Genomic DNA, 16,563 nt, shown 5'->3' on the forward strand with positions numbered 1-16,563 from the left:
GGTAATGAACGAGGGAAATTGCTTGGAGATAGTTCGACGCCTGTATTAGCGTGTGCTTGTCTTGCTCGAAGAGTTGTATGCAAGTAACTGAGCGAACTAGTTTGGGGTAGTGTTGTATTGAGCAGTGGAGTGCTGATTACGGAATTAGCAGCAAGCAACTGATTGACAGCTGCGTCTCAACCCTTTCCGTCCATTTCCCAACCAGCTCCGTTCCTGCTTACTCTCGTTCCTCAGTACTCTCCCGCCCCTTCAACGCCCCAACATCAACTGGCCTCGCCGCTTTTCTCGTTTTCCGGAGCATCCCTATATAATTTCCCCCTGCGAGCTCCAAGCCCTCTATAGCGCTAGCATGGCCTCTTTCTTGAACACACCCTAGCTTATACATAGCATCTAGCCTGCTCCGGCCCTTCCTTCGACGGCCTCCCGGAGCCTCTGCATTCCCTCCTTCCCTTCACCACTTCCAGACGAGAGAAAGGGCTACATTGAACACTACAAGACACGCAAGGATGAGAACAGTGCTTGTGGCTATATCACGTGGAGAGAAAGAGAGACAGAGAAGAGAGGGGAATAGAGAGCACGATTGGGAAAGGGAATTCTGGAGAAAGGAGACGCCGAAAGGAATTGCCGCGGCTGAGATGAACGTTCTCTATGTGTTCGGCAGGCTCGGTATCAGAGAGGAAGAAGCGCCCTTCTGTGGCGCGGCAGGATCGAGCTGACGACTGGCTGACGTGTTCGCAACTTAACTCATTACTATCCCTCTTAGATCTGCATATGCCGTTTGTGTTGTAGCGTTCCGCCATTGTATCGTGCAGTTGTTGTTAAACGTTCAACGTTCGGTCACTGCTGCGTTAGTGTTTTGGGCTTTTTGTATGATCATCGCAATTCCGGCCAGCGGCCAGCAGTCAAATATCGTAGCGCAGTAGCGGTTATGGCTGCAAAAGCTTGCGACTGTCGAGAAGCACAGTTGTACGTGTTCTGAGATACAGATAAATAGAGACCGTGAAGCCTGTCAGAGGCAGCAGTTAACCTAACCAGCAGGCTCTATACTTTGTGCCATTTGTAGTGTATCCATCCACAGTAGCTGTCCTTGCTAGAGGCTTCCAACTTTGGCGGCCATCGTTACTGCTGTATCTCACTATGTAAGTGGCTCTCCGCACGTTATTACTATGTTCGACAGAAATCAGTCTCCGTGTGCTGTGTTATAGCTAGTTGGTGTTTTATCAGAGTGGTGTGCTTTTACCCACTGGGTCAATCAGGAAGCCGTACCCCATTGTGATCGTCCACTGGTGATTATAGTTCACGGCATAGTCAAAGTCAATGTACGATGGTCTGTCAGCTTACTGTTCTAGTCTGTTAAAGCCATTGTAATTTTAAGGAGTCGCTAGCGTATTGCCACATGGGGTAATAAAACGTTTTCGCGTATTGCTGCACAATACGTCTACCATCAGGCCCTACACTATACTACATATAGTGGTGGCAGAAATACGGTGCGTAAAACGTAATTCTTTGGCCAGTCGGCTTCTAAAGAAGCGCTTGCTTTCCCAGCTTTGAAGCTAAGGAAGCTTGCGTCGATCTGCATAGATGTGTGAACCATAAATAGTAGTACACGACTACAATATCACATGTGCATCTTTCTTCATCTTTAAGTCATTTCCGCTCATTGACTATTGCTCAGAAACAAGGACCGATAATACTGAAATACTGGCTCTTAGCAGACCAGTGTTCTGGCACGTATCGAACAAACGTCATATTGTGTCTGTGTAGGTTAGAGAACGTTGTTATTAATGTTGTTGTAATTAGTTTCGTATTATTGTGTTTCTATTCGTCGTGTTTGTACTCATTGGTCCAGTACGGTTTGTTCCCTTATCGACCGTCTACTACCGGACTACTTCTACTACCTTCAACATCAAAATCACAGCAGTGCTTCATAAGGTAAGTGTCACACTTACCTATAAATACAACAGGATTATACTTTGTGTGATGTGATCGTAGGCGATATACATCATCGCAGCAGTATTCACAGAAGCATCTATAGCAGCATCAGCAGAAACGGCAGTAAGAGAAATAGTAGAAGAAAGGAACATAACATCATACGATATCGAATCTCTCCCCCTTTGCCGGTATCGCTCTGTGATTCGGCTTGTGCCTGGAAAACTCGATTTGCTAATCGTTCCCGCTGCCGTCGCCGCTAATGCTGCCGCTGCTTCGGCCATTTCGGTCCCCGCCGATACGACTGATTGCGAAAGCTGAGAGGCAAGACTGGTAAACAGCAACCCATGACGCTTTAGTTAGGACCAATGAGGTGGACGTTTGTTCCGTCGCCGCTGTGTTACTGGCGTTGATGTTGAAACCGTCTTCTTGTGTAAGCAAGCCATAGCGAACACATTTGAGCTACGAGAACCTTTCGTCTGCCCGTTGGCCTGCCTGTCAGGCAAAGCTCAAGCCGGCCTTCCGTCGTTGTGGCTAACGGAGTGGAAAATCAGCAATACCCTAGACGTGATCTGCCCCAGAATCTGACCGAGCGAACGGAGACATGGTAGCTAGAAAGAAGAAGCGGTGGCCGTCAAAGGCTTTTGGTTCTCGGGCTATCCGTAACCATTACGACGCGCGGCTGAAGGATCACTCGTCACGACGTCGGCACCACCGTTCCCCCTCCCAATTTAACCACTGACAGTTGTTACGATGGTGCTAGCGGTATCAGCATCGCTATCTGGATGCTGGAGACTCAAGGGCTGCGGCGGCAGCTTCCGACGAACCAGCCTGCCATTCATTCCCTTGTGTGCGAACTACCGCGAAGAGGCATAGGTCGCTTCGGCCTCTAGGATACCGCGCGCTTGTCGGCCCCCGTTAGCGCCTGCCGGCCCCCGCTAGCACCTACCGGTTATGAGTGAGCCAAGCATCCAGCTGGCCTTCTATTCTCTGCTTCCGTATACAGGGACCATACTGTCTCTGTACGGTCTACACCGTCTCCCTTTACGTTTGCAGGCCGCTTTTAGGGGCGTCGATGCGAGACGGTTGTGCTCGTCTGTTCCAACCCGGTTAAATCTTTACTTCGCGCCGTCATTCTCACCGCCAAAGGAGTCGCTTTCCTCGCCGGTCAGTGCAACCATTTTTTTTACTATTACTGTAGACATATGGGCTTCTTATCCGTTGTCGACGCGCCCATATACTGCTTGTAGCCCCGTGCGAATTGGTACCGCATGGACCACGTCGTTTTTAAATTTACACAATGATAAGTAACTGGGGTCATAGATAATGGGTCCGGTTCGTCCATATGCTTGTTTTGCTGCTGACTCGTCGCCGCCTGATACGATGGAAATGCGAGTTCGTGATATTGGCGGAAAATAATGCGCCAAGAAGGGAAATGTATATTTTTTGACATTGGACACATGCACACACGCATGTGCACTCGTTGTGTACAATTGACAGATAAACTTAAGCTCATGCATAACTTGAAGAAAAGCACGGAAACAAGGTTGCCGCGAGCTAGGCGTCGGTGGCAGAAAAACACGTAGAAAGACGATAGAAGTATGAAACAGGGTCGCTGCAGCAGAGCAGCGTCGTATACTGGAACAGCGAAGGCAGTGCACCAGGACGCAGGTCGGCAATTGTTTTTTTTCTCTCATAAGAATTCCAATTTGCAGAACAGGCGCCAACGGACAAACGGTGTGGCAAGGACAGAACAGCCACTCTTTCTCAGTACGTTCAGCGACGTGGGGGTATGCATCCAGCAGGCCGCACAGACAGATAGACAGAATGTACGACAGGACCGGACAGGAAGGAAGCAAAGCAGAGCATCCAGCAGACTGCTGCTACTGCTTTTTCCTCCTACCACTCCAATGACGTGCGTGACACACGAGCTCCTTTAACAGCCTCGGCCTTGCTAGTCCTTCAAAAGGTTCAGGGCGACCAACCCTCTTGAGAATCGAGTTCTATGGTAGTGGCAGTAGTGGCAATGAAAGAAAGACGGGGCATCAGTCCCAGAAAAGGCTGCTTCGTCGTGTAGTGCTTCGTCCTGCATTCGTGGCCGTCACGGTAGCACTGCTGGTGCGGATAGGATATGATGGGGCGACCATGTGCCAGTGATGGTGGGTAAAATGTGGGGGTACAGCTGGAAGCCGTTTCAAAGCGCGGGTATGGTTGCAGCCAGTTATTCTAGAGACAGTGGACGAGCCAAGCAACGAACGTGGTGAAAGCATAAAGCCAGTAAACGAGTGAAAAAATAACTGCTATGTGCTTAAGAAGCGGCTAGTGGAACTATAACGCAATCTCAACTAGGGAGACCAAGAAGTTGACGAGCTAAAGAGTTAACGTCGCTGATATGAAGTATGAGATTCGGTGATATACGGAAAGTGACCAAAACACAGGGGCTGTGATTTTTTTATATTTGGCAAGTTGACGCGATATCGAAGAACGGCCAGTCAGCAGGCCAGTGACAACATAAGGACGGATGCAAGAAAACGGACAGTCGAAGGATATATTTACAAACCAAAAGCAAAAATAGTCAATACTAACTTAAACCAAGCGCTTCGATCAAACTAAGGGGTCGAAACGAAGTATGTTCTGAGTTAAAGATGGCCAGCCATGCTAGATAAAATTTAGTCTATACGGCTCCATTAATTAGTAGTCGAACTAGTATCCTTGATTGATTGATAGGCGTAAATTTGGTCAAAGCAAACGTACGCTGTAAAATTGACAAACGACCCTTTTATTTTTTTTTCGAAATGTTTGTTGAACCAAATAAAAGAACATCGTCCCATACATTTAACCATAAGCGGTTAACTTAACTTAGACCTCAATATACAAAGCGAAATGGGTCAGCGAAGAAAAATCAACTGTGAGTGTATCTACGTGACTCAGTAATCAACGATGTAAAATAAATATCCGTTAACCTGTACGACCAAGGAACGTCGATTCAAGCGAAGTGGGAGATCGAACGGGAACGAATGCGTTCGATAAACCTTGGTGGGGCGTCAGTGGAATTTGCATATGAATTCATTGACGTTTTTGGAGTAGTACAAACCAGCAAACGCTTAGATAGGACCTACGTACGGCCAGGCCGCCAACGAGGACGGGACACTTCAAGCTGCGCTCTCATCGTTGGTTGTGCCACTGTGACTACATATTATTTGTAAAGTTTCAGACGTTAACTTAATTCGTTCAGGACTAGGACATAGGGCGTAGCAGTCGAACTATTTTCTTCTCGAAGTCGCTTTGGGGCTCTCGCGGTAGAATCTTCAATGAATGGCAACTAGAAAAATAGAGACGACGAAGTTAGCTGGTGTGTAACCGACATTCTCTGCGTTAAGCCGTGCTCCCGTACCAGGGTTTTCTTGGCTTCTTCGTTGCTTCTCGAATAGCGCTAATGGCTGACATAAACTTGACAAAAACAGCACAGTTCTTGAGAAATGTGATCAATGAATGAACGCCACAGGCCGCTAGTCACCAAGCACGTATGTACACTACGAAACGTACCCGACACCTAGCGGTTCGTGCACTTGAGCTTCGTGTTCCTTTTTTTCATTTACTGTACCTTTTTCAATGCACAGTATTGTACGCACTTTGTTCGATTGGTCCGACTTACCTATCGTGAACGCGCAGGCCGCAGGGACTAGGCAGACAAGGATAATCTGTTTGAATTGTAACGACCTATATCATGCCGTACGTATAACAGTAGCTACAGAAAACTGACAAACTTTACTGAGTTTCTGCTGTAAGATGAAGTTGATTTTGTTAATGAGCCGATTATTGTTGAGTATGTATCATGAAAAGACATCTCGCCAAGTTGCCGCCCGTAGAATACCTTTCTAAAAACGTATACAGCCAGCGGTTAGTTGCCTCACCGCTGCCCTATTATTATCATTATCCGCTGTTGGAGCACACGAAGAAGACCGGATCGCAAAGACAAGTCTTCACAAAGATGAATATTCGTTTTCGATTCTTGTACTACATACATCTTCCGCTCGACCTATTCACGATACAGCTCTTGCCAACGAAGGCGTTGGTCGTTCGCACCAGACGGTTAAGAACGAACCGCAAACACTGTCTACCTTTTTTTCCCCCTCTTTATCAACGACTTCTCCTCTTTTACCTAGCAACACACTGTATAGCACAACTTCGGCTACCTGCAACGATGGAAATTAGCCACTAGTGGTTTTGCTTCTGGCAAAAAGCATTTGGCGTAACGGGTTGCTGGCGGCCGAATCTTATTTGAGACTCCGGAACTTTTTAGATATTCGGTTCTCTAGGGAACTGGGCTTGTCCAAGCCCGGCATCGGTACACTCAGAGGAGTAGCAACAGGAGCAGCAAAATAGACAGTAGGAACCAAAACACGGGCGGCGGCAGTTAGGCGGATCTACTTCTCATCTTGTGCGCTATGTTTAAAATGATGACTTTTCCGTGTTCGCCAGCTTTCAATCTTGTACAACGTTTGGGGCTTGGTCCTTTTTCTGTAGAGTAACAACATTTTGGGATGTTCTTGCCATTTGGCAGTAGCGCTTTTACTGCTGACTCCTTTAGCAAGTTAGTTTTTACCTCTTCCCTTTCAAAACGATGTCGGAACCGGAAAAGACATGATTGTACATTTATGCTTCAAATTGCCATAGGGAACCTAGGCCACAAAAGTTTCCAGTGACAGTATTGGATTTTTAACCAAACATCCCATTTCGTTTATAGTGTACTGAGTGTTTAGAAAAATAATATCAGATAAAAAGCATGGATATGAAAAAATGTCATCGAGATACTCATGGAGCAATAATTGTCTAAGCTTCCGGTTTCTTCATTCCAATTTCTTCATTATTATATTAATATATTTATTATATATATATATTAGACTGTCACATGCGAATTTGCGGGCTGACTAACCTTTGAAATACGCGTAACTAACGAATAAATACTCCAGTCTCCTAGGAACCTCTGAGTGACCCTGGTTGAGTTTACTTCAGAAAAAAAGCAAAAGAATTAAACAGAAGGAACAGCTTTTAGCTTCGAAAATCGTAATCAGGCTTTTGTTCCTCGAATGTTCCAATACATTAAAAGATCATCAAAAACTGGCAAAGACATTCCGCAAAAAAGCGTAGACGGAAAGCACTGCACGTTTATGGTGGAAACGTTTTAAAAACTAAGATTAGGGTGTCATAGACCAACAACGAGGTATTGGAATTTGAACATATTACCCCAATACAGGATGCTTCTCAGGAAAATAGAGCCTGCAGTCTGAAAGCTTTTTCAGCTAAAATTGGCATTTCGCGTATAACAGGTTATAGAATTACAACTCAAACATTGAACATACAAGAACTAAGCAATACCGAAAATGGGTCATCCGTAAATTGAATCCGGGCCAATTACAAGTGCGTGTGGTGCATTCTACGTATAATTCATGGAACTTTAATCAACAAAAAATCATGATCCGCGTGGATCATGCGGCCGCCAAAGACGAGGTATGGTCAACCTTTATTGCTAGCTATAAAGGAGCTAAGCGAGAGAACAGTGTTGTCTTGAAGAAAAATTGACTTTGGAGGCATTGTCGAGTAAATATTAGAGGCATCTGTCACTCTGAAATACTTGCCGAAAATGAAACAGTAATTAGGGCCTGCTGTTTCAAGTTCCTTAAGAGACAGATGTACTGTTAGCACGGTAATCGACAGCGGGCAGTCTGATTCCTTAATTCCAACGTCATATCTCAGTTACTTGAGCAAAGCAGTATTTAACGTTGATTTCAACCTATTCATTCTCTTGATCTAAGTCCATGAGGTTACTTCTTTTATTAAAAAAATATTATAAAAGAATTCTAGAAGAAAAAAAGGACAACTGGCATCGCACTATCGACTTACTTTGAGGAGTCAAAAATAGAGAAAATAAATAGGGGAACGAGAATAGTAAGTCTATAGCTCAGTAGAAACTGCCGGAGCGCCGGGACAAGTGTGTGAAAATGAAAAAGGAGTACCTTTTACACATATTAAAAACGGTTAGTCCAAATGATTCGAAAATTACTCGGTTTTAAAATCCGTGGACTTAGTTCGTAATAGTGTATCTTGTTATTAAATAGAAGAATTTTTTTTGGACCATACGTTGTACGACACATTGCCAGTATTATATACATGGAACGCTATTGAATAAATATGTATAAAAAAATGTGAGACTCCAAAAAAAAGCAGTGCGACACATATACAATACTTACCTGCCAGGCCTTATGTACCATATACGTCTCTAGGCGTAACTGTTTACCTGAAGAGCGGTAACACACTTCACGCAAACATATAGTGATAGGCTGGAAGAATCACTGAATCGGAAGCATCCAATTGTGTACGCGTGTGTCGTGGATTTGCAGAGGTCTAGGTGTCGATGCAGCAATCACCTACACACGTAAGCCAAATGTGTGTCCTACCAGAGGTAACCGTGGTCCTGATAGTTCGATGCAGCAGCAAGCAGGCGGCGGCGGCTCTTGTCCCGCAACTTCCGTCTCAGTGTATAGAAAGCTTTTCGCTCACCTGTGAACATGCTTAGGCAAACGTTTATTCATGCTTCCGGAATAAAGAACAGATTTGCACCAACATACGTCATACATGTCTGTTGTCTATCATTATATATGTACACGGATGAATGGACGCATGTTAGAGTATGTGCGAATACAGCAATTGGAAACAACACGAGTGACAATGTTGAAGCGTTGGTATCAACGACTTCGGGGCTAAGCGAGAGCACAGAACAGTTCGGCCGCGCTCTGTCTCGTCCGTACTGCCTTGCCTTCCGTGCCAACCGATGTCTCCTCTCTTTTGTTTCTCTCATAGCGCATAATCGTCCTTATCGAAGGTAACCTACCTACTTGGCTTGTGCTCAATGGGTTGGTACGATTGGTGACGCAAAACGTGACTAGAACGAGACGTCAAATTAGAAATATCTGGAGTGTGCGGCACAAACAGTCATGTTTATCTACTGTTATGTACATGTACTCGTATATAAAGGACAATGGTTATTTCGATCTGAGAGAACTGCATAGCATATTAGCTATTTAAAGTTCATCTCTAATATACATCGACATAATTATTATTCACAATTTCTAGAAGGGCCAATAGACAAGATACATTTTTGTGACCATAACATACTGGCGTTAAGGTAAGAAAGTGATGTCTAGCTCAAAGTTTAAATGAAATACACGTACTGGTATCCCGTCCTATTCCTCCTACGCGCGTGTTCGAATATTACTTCACTAGCAACTTTCTAAAGCGTTACAATTCGTGCGCACAGATTCACGTAGAAATTATCTTGGTCTACGTTTGCGTATGTTGTTAAACCTCAACGGTGCCGACCCAAGCAAGCGAGAAATATACGTACAAAGGTAAACATGATTTCGCCTCCATTAATTTCTGATACAAGGATATTCAGAATTATTAAATAAACCAAATAATACTTAATATATATAATATGAAGCAATATGTCTTGTTCTATGCGTATTTTTAGCTGAAAATACACGAAAATTGCGGAAACGTTCAGTCAGGCCTATTTTTTAGTTGAAAATATTCATAATAGAGAAAAGTATTATATTCAAATTGAGTTTCAATGCAGAAAAACGCAACTCGTTAATTTAGAATACTCTAACGATTGAGTTTGATGTGGTTTTACTGGAAAACACTCAGTTGTGAAGGTAATGCAAAAATAAAATTTTAGGCATACCTGCCCTGTGACCGATCTACTTAAAATTATGATAATCCGAAACACAAATCCTCCTTTATCTATTTGCGTTTAGATCTAACGGTAATACCAGGCGTCAATAAACTAGCCAGCGGCATCTAATCTTCAAGCTTAAATGTCCATTTAACTTGAAAACAACGTCAGCGAATTCGGGAAGTGTAAAAACCATACACTATTACTTACCATCTACTTAATAATATTGACTCAATGTAAAATTGCCGCATACGCTTGAATAAAACGCTTTTGAATTGAATGAGGTTATCAGAAGGAAAAGAACCGGTGGAAAACTGAAAGATAAGTTTAAAACCTTATGTCGCAATTACGGTGTCACTAACAACTATATATATACATAACGTTGCCAGTATCGCATTATAATTTGCACCGATTCTATATGAACCCGTAGTGACACTGCTCTGTTTGAGCCGATCATTACGTTTAGAACAATTGCGCATAGTTCCTTAAAAGCAGCAAGTCCTTTTATTTGAACGAGACTTTTATTTGAACGGCTGATTATCAATCAGCATTGTTGTTGTTGTTGCCGCCGTCACCTGTCGATAGCTTACAGTAGCTATTATAGGTTATGCAGTACCTAGCTGCGTTAGAACGACGAGTCAGAGAGACTTCGGAATGAGTCTAAAAAGACCACTGTCCATGCCTGTTGTTATGGCAATCGCGTGCCAAAGGGCGTGGACGCACTAAGGCAAGCTTGTTGAACGAGTGACGTCTTTCTATTTCCTTGAATCAACAAGGAGCTAGCAGTGTACACGAAGAGGATCTTTAAGAAAGAAGTTAATGACACAGGGGCGACGGACGGATTGCACGTTAGAGAATTGGTGGCAGGGTCGTCGTAGACTCAAATGGCTGGCAATGGTTGCCGTGAAAGGAAACGATCTCCCGGCTAACCGCCAGTGGATAATCATTTAAGAATAACTTCCATAGACTCCACCATTACATTACAACGTCCTTCGCTGCCATTCTCGTACAATGACAGCAGTGGTACCAATGGAAAAGGCAGCAAGCCGTCGGTCCTGAGGAGACAATTTCGCCTGTCAGTAAAGGAAAGGTGCTCTCGTTACGTCTTTCAGCAGACAACCCAGACGGCAGTCTAACAGCAAGAAAAATAATATGATTGCCTCAATCGCAATTGCCGTATCTGCTATAGGAGTTGTTATTTCTCGAGTACTGAGGGTCTTTCTGTACGTATGTAAGTATGTATGTGAGCAACCAGTTCTTCATCTTCCCCAGGCCACAACGCGGTCATTGGGAGCCATCGCGGTTCAAATGAGCGAGCGTACGGTAAACTTTAGTAAATACATAGGGGGCCCATGGATCGGGAAATGGTATGGATAAAATAGGGAATAAGATGCGGGATGCGCAATAATTTACAACTTTTTGTAGCAACTCCCTGTTTAAACCACACCCCTTCCCCGGAACGCCCATGCCCCTTCTTCTGATAGACAGTTTTAAACTAGAATCAGCAGAACTAGAACTACGCAGCTGCAAACCGCTGCTTTACCCGATGCTTCGTTCACCATCGCCAGTCGGTCGGCAGCGTCAACCCGACAGTGACCAGTAGGCGCTACTTTGAGACTAAAGAGAATTCCGTTTGAGCAGCATTCGTTGTGCTGTTGAGAGTCAAGGGTACTGCTGTTATAACCAGTAGCCGCTGCCGCAACAGGACCCCCAGCAGAAAGAATTACGACAGCGATGTTTGTTCGCCATCTACTCGTCGGCGCAACTGGCTGGTCTGTTCTCCGACAAGGAAGGCACCGCTATTTCTTCTGCAGCACGATACCCCGAGTCGAACAGAGAATAGGCGACGGCGGCCCATTTATTCTCTTCTTGCCCGCTTTTTGCGCTTGGCCTGCCTGGCCCATACACAGGCTTTGAATGGCAAGCTGGCGGGCACGTTAGGTTCACAATTTTGACCTGCAACTCCGTTTGCTATACAACGATGGTGCGATGTTGCTATGTTGCTTGTCGCAAGAGAGCGACTGAGAAAAGCTGGACGAATGGAAGCCCACAGTGTGAAAAAAAAGAGTGAGAGACGGGTAGCGAAGCTACGTTTTAGACGAGCAAGTGATGATCATGCTGATGTTGTTGGGTCTCGCTAGTGGCTAAAGTGTCGTCGTCTTACAATAGCCTAGCCGAGCTGAGCGAAACTTCAGATGGAGCTGGATGGCTGGCGTAGCAGCAATGCTGACACCCGTAGTGCCAGTGGTTGTAAGTGAGTCGCGAGACCCTCCAGGGAACGAACGTAACACCGGGGAAAGCTGCAGTTTTACCCTGGGGGCCCATGTTCAGCTCCGTTTGTGTCTCTCTGTGAACAAAACTAGACGGATAACATTTCTTGCTTTTGCGAAACAGGGTAAGAAGGGGAAGCGAACAAGCAAGCCTGCCAACAAACTTCGCGCTCTTTCGTGTTCCGTCGTTTCACAACGTCAACAATCACAAGCAATTTCCCTAGTCGGACCCACTACGTACATCACACATACATACAAAAAAACGCACGATAGGCCTATGTAAAGTAACATAGCTCCAAAAGACGAATCAGATAATATTGAAGAGGTTTCGGAAAATTGTTTCTATCGTTTATTGGATTAGAGAGTTCTGATTTCTGATCGGCTGTCGACTATACGTAGACGCTGTTCAAATTGGAATCAAGCAGCGACTTAACCTTTGATTAAGCACGACCTAACGAGCTTCACGGGTTCCTCAAAACGTTTATGTGTTCCTCTCGAGTAAAGGATTCAGCATTCAAGGTGCGGCAATGTTTCAGTTGAATCCCTAAATTGCTTTTACCGCAACCGGAAATAATATCCAAAACAGAACTCTACAAAGATTCGAACACCCTCTCAGTAACACCAGTCGAAAAATTCATTGCCAGCGGTCGAAGCCATAGAGGACACCCCACGTCACGGTACAATTACCGCCCACTGCTACAATATACCACTGTTGCAAGCAAGTTTTCGGGCGGAAATTAGCGTGAACGGTGGCACCGTCGTCTGTTAGCAGGTAGCTGCGGCCATAACACGCAGCGACGACTCAAACGGCAAATTAAGGAACGAGTAGTTGGACCAAGCGAGCTTGACTTCATCGACAGTGAAGCCGCTGGCCCAGTTAAGGACCTCATCGTCACGCACCAACTTAATCGTTACAGTATTGAGTTCTCACTGTGCAACCCATCTAAGTCGGTATGCGGACGTCTAGCTTCCTGTTAATGTTACAAGTATTGACACTACAGGAATTCGTTGATTCGAAGCGCCATCATTCCTGGGTCAGCTATACCCCTTTATAATACCAGCGCTACCTGCAACAGGGACAAGCCATCGTGTGCGACGTCCTGATGATGGCTAGCGGGAGCTGTGTCCTCACGTTAGAATCTACTCGGTGCTATGGGGCCCCGCGCATTGCCCCTCGGAGACTGTGGCACGGCAAAGTCTCTTTTATACACATATGTTAGCACTCGATCGCCATGGTTAATCGGTCAGCTAATCTCTGTTTGTCTGGCTGCTTCCTTGGTGCTGTTGAATCGTTTGTTGTAATACATCTCGCGATTTTATGAACTATCGGTCTTATTTGGGCACTAGAGCAAGCATAAATCGTGCGAAAAATTTATCATGTAGATGCCAACGGAATTTTTTTAGTTACTAGTCGGGGCCTAAACAGCCTCACTAGCTTCGTTTCCTAAAACCGCTTCTCATCCGAAACATGTTGTGATGACGATAGTAGGGGCGGGTACTTCGATGCAGCGGAGAAGAAGCCCGTGATCGTCATCTGGTGGTCTGGTGTAACAAGGCCAACGCCATTGTCGCGATGCATGAACACAGTGCGGTAGGCGAAAAACGTCGTTTTATCGTTCGAGCCGTGCATCGCACGATGGCTGTATGTATATCGCCGCGCTTCTAGCAGCGTAAAGCGATGCAATTCTCATAGAAGAAGTATATTAAAAGAACATGTCCGTTTCGCCCTTTCCCCCACCCGCGCTGTGTACTTGTGCCATATTCAAGACATAAGAAGCACAGCGTTGTTGAAGGCAATTAGCAATTAATTCTCTATACATTCTGGCTATATTCAAGTGTGGCTAAAGAAGGGCGGTCGGCTAGTTGGCCCGTTGCCGCTTTTGACGCCAAGAAACGAAAGGAATTGGATTTGAACCTCTTGAATGCTTGAAACGCTTCGAATAGGACTTCTAGCGTTTCTCCTTCCAGTCAAATCACTGCACCAGCACCCGCGCAAAAATCCGTGCGGAACAACGTATACATTTACGAGGCTTTTGTTCGCGCATTCTCCAAGTGAGACTGAACACGAAAAAGACCGAACGAAAGTGTGATGCCCAGTACTACGAATAGCTTAGAAGAGCCCTAATGCTTACCGGTGATTGCAGCGGGCGTGGTTCTGCTGCCGATAGCGCGAACTAACGCAAGTGGCCCGAAACTCTTAGTGTCACTTGGACTCTTAAGGGTTCGGAAGCTAGTGACTGGCTTGATGAAACCGCTGCATCAGCTAGTCCTAATATTTAGCCTAACACTGACAGTGCTAATGCAAAAAGAAAGTCAATCATCAAATTCTAATTCCACTCTGAAGCCGTTGTCCCCTCGAGATTTGGTGGTCTCTTCCAAAACTCAGATACAGTTAAGCAGACTTTCTGATACAGAAATGTTCCTCAGCGTCTTCATCACAGAACCATCGAACAGAAACACAACAAATTAGCCCGGTAGCAACAATAGTTTAAAATGCCACCGTATTCCCTCATTCATGTCACTACAATCGAGGCAAAAAAACGTTTTGCCGTGTTTTGTGGAAATCGGCGGTTTAATTCATAGAATACTAGCACATTATACAACATGTTATATAAAATGTTAAAAAATAAACCTGCTATTTTTGAAGGCATGTTATGCATTATAGCAGGCATATATGTAAGCATCTTATATGCACACTCATAAGACAGTAAATTGCAGTGTATAAGATAAACATTTGCTGCTTGTAGTCTCTAGCTAGTGTTCGGTAGAAAAAAAGAGAAAACAAATAGAAAAATGCATACAAACAGATATTTATGGATGTGCACGCACAGAAATACGCATACACACGTCCATCTGTCTACAATATAGGAGTTATACATGTGCATACTTATTTAAGTAATGTCGATTTCTATCCTTCGGATCGTACATAAATCGTCACCTTAATTATTTCATCAGATTATAGCTGTGGTTTCCGCTATCTGGTTCTCATCAGGGTTATCAGGCTATAAACCTAGATACCAGCTGACTTGACGCAATGTTCTGCTATAGCAAGTCGTGCTATTCTCTATACAAGCAATGGGCGTAACTTGGCCTTTTAATTCCCGCCGAAGGGTGACTGCCTAGAGATAGGTTTGTTTGCGATAGTGCCCGTTCTATAGCTAGCTATCTAACCGCAAACACTGGCATCGCACAACCGCGAGGTGCTGGTCGTAGTACTGCTTAATAAACCGCAAGCTCATAAAAGAACAGCAAGTCACCAACTCTTACCCGTTAGGCGGGGTAGATTGCAACCCGCTCAGTTTCTTTCCATTGGCGTGGCAAATCTCGGTTCTTATACACGCTCTTTCTTACTATTGGTTGGCTGCTTAGTTAGGTGGTCGGCTGGTAAGCTGGCGGTAATGTAAGCAGTAGTGTGAAGAAACTCCGCTTTCGTAGAGCGGCGAGGGTCGACAGGCAACCAGTGGGTAAGAACACTAGCCGTCCTCTTCCAGGAGGTCATGTTCTCCTTGCTTGTTTCCTTTTTCGTGAAGGTGACGAACGAACGAGGCTTATTAAATATATACGAGGTTTCGATAAGCTACCATGGCCAAGTGGGTGACAGCGGTCGCAGCAGCCGACGACTTTTATGAAGAGAGTCTTCTCTTGTCGTCCGCTTGCTTGCAAGATCATTCAGTTTCCTATAGAATTTATAGTCTGGAAACCCCTCGCCTGCTGACCCCTTCTCTAGGCGGCAGCGCTTAGCCAGACATACACAGCAAGGCGGATTCGGGAAAAAGCTAGGTATAGCAGCGAATTCTTCTCTTTTCACTGGAACCTGCCGCTACTCGCTGGAGACCGTTGTAGGATCGTTTTTATGTGTAACCAATTCTGGTGCTGTCTTATCGATAGTACCAGCAGCCGTATACCTAATACTTGTGAAAGACAATTTGTCCGCTGCCGTTCTCAGGATATGGCTGCGCACCGTTGCTGCTGCTGCTCCCTGAAAGGCATAACGTGGTTCGGTCCTCGGACACTTTCTTTGTTGCAGAGTGACAGAGAGAAAAGGCGAGAATAAAGAGGCAACGTGACAGAACGGAGAAAAGGAATCACCATGCCTCACTGGCAGTGGCATCCTTTGAGGTGCTTGTACAGGCACTAAGTTTTTCTGCGGAGGAATATGGACTAGGCGACATCTGCTTTAGTCCCAGTTTATTGGCTGCAGTACAGTATAGTAGCAGATATTTGCTACCGAAAAACTGACCAAGGCCGAAGCCTTGGGACCATTGCTCTCTTTGAAACCAGTACTCTTTTAAACTGCTAGGGAAGGCAGAAAGGACGAAGGCGCACATACGAGCACGAGCTTTCACAACAACTGCTAGCGCCCGCTTCACCCAGCGTTACTACGCAATAACCCCGACAGCGTTGCACTCTGTAGGGGATCATACGTACGTTTTTCGTGCCCGTTGGGTGGAGTATGCCTCGTCGAAGAGCGACGAAGGCTTCTTCTTTGATATTTCGCATCACGAGGAGGGCAATGCTCCATCAAACAACAACACTTCGTTGGGCCTTCTTACTCTGTGCCTGTCCACGTAGCAAACAGCACCCAGAGAGAACGCATACACATACATAAGCACAGACTCCAATGCACAT

At 45.2% G+C, this 16,563-nt stretch overlaps 1 protein-coding gene across 4 annotated transcripts in view; it reads left to right on the plus strand.

The window, feature by feature from the left end:
* Window positions 1-667: 667 nt before the first annotated feature.
* LOC111259934 (protein O-mannosyl-transferase TMTC3) overlaps window positions 668-16,563 on the plus strand; it is a 187,676-nt gene continuing 171,780 nt past the window's right edge. For 3 of the 4 annotated variants that reach the window (XM_022832333.2, XM_086968089.1, XM_086968088.1), the window contains exon 1: window positions 668-1,932. The gene's annotated coding sequence lies outside the window, so the exon portion shown is untranslated. The remainder of the gene's footprint in view (window positions 1,933-16,563) is intronic. The other variant, XM_086968087.1, reaches the window with a different exon arrangement.

The sequence above is a fragment of the Varroa jacobsoni genome, unplaced genomic scaffold, assembly GCF_002532875.2.
Source record: "Varroa jacobsoni isolate VJ856 unplaced genomic scaffold, vjacob_1.0 scaffold_386, whole genome shotgun sequence".
NCBI classification, from domain to species: Eukaryota; Metazoa; Arthropoda; class Arachnida; order Mesostigmata; family Varroidae; genus Varroa; species Varroa jacobsoni.